Here is a 5,893-nt window from a genome sequence, read left to right on the forward strand (position 1 = left end):
TAATGCTGAGCTTAGCCTCCATGCCTAACCAGATGACAAGGATTCATGAACAAAAACTGACTATGGTGCACATGTTATTTAAGGGGAAGTGCTCCAGGTCTTCTAAGAATCAAGGTACTACTTGCACATCAACAAATATGACAGTTTGCCACATTTCATCATCAGCTATAACAAAACACAGAAATTTTGCATGTAAATCCCACTACTAGGGAAAACCTTATACACAGAATCTTAGCAGCAGCGCGGTTTAAAAACAAACGCTACTGCTAATTAGCAGTAGCGAGCTTGAGGAAACCGCGCTACTAATAACCCGATAGTAGTAGTGCGGGTTTTTACCCCTCGCTACTACTAAGTGATTTCCACCGTGCCTCCCGGGACCAGTCGTAGTAGTAGCGCGGGTTATAAACCCACGCTACTACTAAGTCGATAGTAGTAGCGCGGGTTATAAACCCCACGCTACCACCTGCATCTGCTCCCACCCCACCAACCACTCCACCGTCCACCCGCCCACGTACGTTTATCAAAAAAAAAAGTTCCACCCAAACATCGATCCAAATCCCCTCCACCGCCGGCCTTCTTCGACCTCCTCTCCTCTCCCAATCCACGAGTGTGTGCAGCCCCGAGCGCTGCAGCCGGCCGGCCAGGCCTCCGCACGACCGCCGCCACCGCCACCCTCGCCCCTCCCCTCACTAGAAGACGACGAGAAGAGAATAGGTCAGGCGGCGGCTCTCAATCCGAGATCCGCCAAGGGCTTGGACCTGGAGATCCACATCCATGGCCGACGGCTAGGACCTGGAGCTCCACCTCCATGGCGCTGGCCGCATCTCCCCAATCACGAGCTCGCGCGCCTGGACAGGACCTCCATCTGTCCGTCTGCTTCCGCTCCGTTTGGCCGACGACGCCATGGCCGCCAAGGTACTCTCTCGATCTACTTCCCTTTCCCTTTCCTTTTTTCCTTCCCTTCCCTCCCTCATGCGCAGCCAGCTTTGGTTTGCACAGACCTAGACGCACACACATAGTAGTGTTGCTGACTTGTTGCGTGAGGCAGCAGGCGAGGTGAGGTGAGGCAGGAGAGGACTACCCCAAGAGCCTACAAGCCCTCCTTCCTCCACAACAATGAACAGATCCACCGGCCGTACCCACCTTCTTCCGATCCCCAATCTAATTTCTCTTCCTCTCTTGCAAAGGAAGGACAAATTTGATACTGTACCCATCACTGTCGAGTCTCACAATCCCATATCAATTCATCTTCTCATCTATCTCAGTGGTGAATTACTACTATTATTATTATACATGTCCTCCTGTAGGTAAATTTGACCTTAATTTTGGCCCAATGTATGTACTGAGATTTGAAAGTCCGCTTCTCCAATTCTTCTTATTTAAATGAGGCCAACTTTGTTCAAAGCAGAGTTGAGTTGAATGAATCATTAGGTTCGCTGGGATTCCACCTATTTGTGGTGTCCTTCCTCTAGCTGCTGACTATTATTGGGAATTATTACTAGTTCATGAACTATTATTGAATGAATCATTAAGTAGTATGTGTGTGTATGACAGGCCTGTTGTTGTGTTCATGTGAATATCATCATACTGTCGTGTGGTAATTTCGTAGCGGATCAATGTGTTGGATGATGGATCAATCTCTATATATCTGCTGTTGAATGGCTGCCCTGTGAATGGTTCTACGCTCTGCGATGAACAGACCATTGCGCGGCATGGCTTGTCGGCCTGTTCATGTAATGAGTTGTTGCTTGCCATAGCATATAGATCACTTATAAATGAAAATGGCCGATTTAACTCAGTTCAGTCCATTTTAACTCAGTTCATGCAATGTGTTTATTTTATCTTAACTCGGCATAGCATATAGAGGTTTATGTCTGGCCTATTCATGTAATGTGTTTATTTTAACTCAGTTCAGTCCATTTTATTTTTTGCAGATAACGGATTGTAAACAATTTTGAGTTGCCCACAAGAGAAATAGAGGTTTGGAGTGACAATTGAAGCCTGCACAAACTGAAACTACCACAGGTTGCATGTGAAAATCCACCTTATGCATATATTCATTTATTTTTTAAGTTACTATTAAGAAAAACTTGAATATGAAAAAATCCACCTTCATTTTAATATTCTGCACAATATTGGATCATAGTTCACTTGTCATTTTATAGTTGTTTGCTTCGTGCTATTTAAATTACATATTGTAGTAAACTGAAAGATGCTCTTGTCTGGTCCTTGAATAAAATTCCACTAGGTCTATGCGCCGTTGGACGGGGGTCATCCTCCTGTTCTAAAAAAATGCGCAGTTGGACTAGGTTTCCTTTTGTTCAGTTAGAAACTTGATGTTTTGTTTCCCCTATAAGTTAGCTAACTTCCCTTTTCTTGATGAAATTGTCAGGGGTGATGGTTTCTTCATATGTAATTCTATCAGAGATATGTTCGATGTTCATGCAGAGCCATGGACCATTCTATTCTCTCTGACCCCGGCGTCGGAGGCTGCCAGGACGGAGCCGATTGCTCTGGCCAGCGAAGGGATGGCAGATGGCGAGTGGGTCAATGTATTTGGGTGAGGAAACCATGATGCTCTTCTTTACTTGTTTTTTGAGGAAGCTGTAGCCTCCCGCATGCGCCTGGTAGATTCAGTTGTGCAAGTGGGTAGTATCTTGATTTCCACTGGACATGTTGCCAAGTAGCTGAAAACAATTGATGCTTTGCATAGGTTCATGGCCCTGCCATGTGCTTGCTCATGTTTATGTCCATGAGCAACAACAAAATCAATCATTTAGTAGCATATCGTCTTAGACCTTAGTACTTGCCCTAGCAACTGGATATACCGGACTCTATAGTGCTAGTGCACTTTTATTTTTGTTAAATTTGTACACCCTGCCTGAGAAAACAGTAGCCGTCACTTAGCTTTTTGTTGGTGCCTTATATAGGATGCACTTCCTCTATTACCGGACGACATCCACTAGGTTGATGATCCTAAACAGCCTGGGAGAGTGAATGCTTCAATGCTCATCACATACGTGTATGTAGAGTCTGGACTAGTTCATAATCTGTTTTCAACAATTGTACTACTAGATAAGTAGTAATTCTGAACAACTTTGTGGCTTGCAAAAACCAGATTGCAAGTAATTCTTAACATCTTTGTAGCTTGCAAGAACATACTTGAAATCAGTTGACACATGACCCCCGCGACAGAAGGCACTGATTAATGCTAATGATTTAGTAACTACAAATTTCTGTATTTTTCTTTGCCTTGTCCCGCCCAGCAATGTATTGTATTTGTCTTCCAAGACTGAACTTGGTGCCAAACATTGCGGCGAGAAGTAAGCACATCACCCTGCCTGATGTGGTACTATATATAGTGAATAACCTAACAAGAAATCTGCTAACACACAAAGTAATTTAGTTCACATATGCATTTCTGTGTTTCTTTTGGACTTTATGTTTTTCTATGCATTTGCCAAATCTATATATTTAGTTTGAATAAGAAGTGAGGAATTAAGCATATATATTCGGCATGAGCCCCTTTAAATTGCTAGATGATAAGGAATGTTAACTTAATGGGTCTTGTGAATTGTAATATACTATTTAGTTTAACTGATGCAATTTGCGTACTAACTAGTTTTCACTTTCCCGACGTGGGCGCAGGGGTGATCGACGGTGACTAGCGTGGCCCGGTGGGCGTTGTGCTCTTCAACCACTTGGAGGCGGACTTTGCTATGAAGCACGGTGGCCACGTCGAACAGATGAACGTCCAGGTGATTTTGACACCGGAGGTCTTTCGAGGTGGAGGTCCTCGACGCCATCGTCCGGGGGAAGGAGGATTCGGGTACATTGGCGTCTGAACTCCAAGCCTTGGTAGATATATATAGAGAAGTGATTTGTTTAGGTTGGTGGTGGACCACTAGGGGAGGTACTTCGATGATGGTTGTGTGTCTGATGTTAAATGGAATCCTGAGATGGTTCTGTGACGTTGGTTTGCTTTGCAATGGACGTATTACCATTCATGAATACCACATCTAACTTTTATCTTTTTTAATTTCTAAATTGTTAGTAGTAGCGTGGGTTAAAAGTGAGCGCTACTAGTAGTTAGGTTACTAGTTAGGTTAGTAGTAGCGTGGGTGTTAGCTTAGTAGTAGCGCGGGTGCACCCGCGCTACTACTAATCATTTAGTAGTAGCGCGGGTTTAGCCCACGCTACTAGTAATAGTTAGCTGTAGCGCCTTATTGGTAGCGCGGCTGTCCGCGCTGCTGATAGCCTAAAAACCTGCGCTGCTGTTAGCCTTTTCCCTAGTAGTGTCCAGCTAAGCCTTGGCTGTTCGCAGCCTAGCTTCGCCCCTGTTCACCGAGTGTTGCTTGTCCGAGGATAGGTGAAGCCGTGATGGCTCAGTACCATGCGTGAGAGAAAGAAATTCCAGATGTGCACACACGGCATGATGTGGAAGAAACGCCGTAGCAGAACCGAGTATGCATGCAGTCATCTTCAGAGCTCACCTTGTGGTAACTGGATTACCTTCAAGCAGGGGAGGAATCTGTTCACAACCTCTTGTCTGGCACCACCACACATTATCCTGTATAAATAAGAGGAATCGTGAAAAGAAATGTTTTGTACTATACCCAGGGAAATCAGTACTGTAGCTGCAGAGAATAACTTCTATTTGGCCAGTACTAAATACATCATATAGACATGAAGATTCCAGGAAGATGAAGTGAGCTACAGATGAAGTGAGCCTACCTGCGAAGCAACTTGGTGAGCTTTCAACTTGCTTCTATAATGGCATTGCCCACATACCTTGTGCTGTTCTCTGCTTGAGACAGGCAATTTTGCTTTCAGTTATTGGCAATCGCAATGGTCTAGTGCCACTTGCAGATGCAAAGGAACGTGGCTCATGCAGTGCCTCAAGAGGAACCACAGCAAACAGCAGGAAAACATCACTAGTTTCAACAGCACAACAGCACCAAAGCATCACTAATTTTGACAGCAAACCAGCAGTAGTTTTGACAGCAGAAGAACACAGTTTTATAGCAAAACAATAGCAGTCTAGCATCTAAATGTTCCAGTTTCAACAACAGCATCTAAACGTTCCAGTTTCGACAATAGCATCTAAAGTTCTAAACGTTCCAGTTTCGACAAACACAAGTGCATGAATATCATTACAGTCCAGAACCAAAATAAAGACTAGTAGATGGCTGGCTGCCACCTCGCCATGCCTTCTCCGAATCTTCTCTTCTCATTGATCTAGCACTCTAGCAACAACTCTACAAGATGGAATGAACAGAAAGTTAGTGGTAGTATAAAGCGAGTCATAGTGGATCTAATTCATGCATATTTGCAGCTTATGAGGATACATACATTCGGGGTCTTAATAAGAACCAACTGAGTTATTTTATGGGTATGTGTTGAACAATTTTTTAACATATGATGAACAAAACTTAAATACACAATGAACATTTTCTGATATACGTTGAACAATTTAATATTATACAATGCACATTTTTGTACTACATAACGAACATTTTCTAATATACATGAACAATTTAATAATATACATTGAACATTTTTTTAATACACAATGAACATTTTCTAAATATACATTGAACAATTTAATATTATACAAAGAACATTTTTGTAATACACAATGAACATTTTTACAATGCAAGGTGAAATATTTCATAGTATGCGATGATCATTTTCTTAATTCATTGAGAAAAATTGTAACACACGGTGAACTTTTTATATAAATACACAATAATGAGAAGAAGAACAGAAACGGCAAATAAAAAAGGAAACGTAAAAAAATGAAAGGACAAAAGGAATCAAAACATAAAAATAAAAAACCGGAACAAAACAACTGAAAACCGGTCAAAACAGTGAAAAAACTGTAAGCAGAAAA

The 5,893-nt window shown here is 42.5% G+C and overlaps 1 long non-coding RNA gene across 1 annotated transcript; it reads left to right on the top strand.

Annotated features, from left to right (window-relative positions):
* The first annotated feature begins 496 nt into the window (after positions 1 to 496).
* LOC123066458 (uncharacterized) lies at positions 497 to 3,983 on the top strand. Its single transcript, XR_006431346.1, has 4 exons — positions 497 to 915; positions 1,935 to 2,025; positions 2,393 to 2,560; positions 3,649 to 3,983. It is a non-coding gene; the product is annotated as an uncharacterized lncRNA (long non-coding RNA).
* The last annotated feature ends 1,910 nt before the right edge of the window (positions 3,984 to 5,893 follow it).

The sequence above is a fragment of the Triticum aestivum genome, chromosome 3B (genome assembly GCF_018294505.1).
Source record: "Triticum aestivum cultivar Chinese Spring chromosome 3B, IWGSC CS RefSeq v2.1, whole genome shotgun sequence".
NCBI lineage: Eukaryota > Viridiplantae > Streptophyta > Magnoliopsida > Poales > Poaceae > Triticum > Triticum aestivum.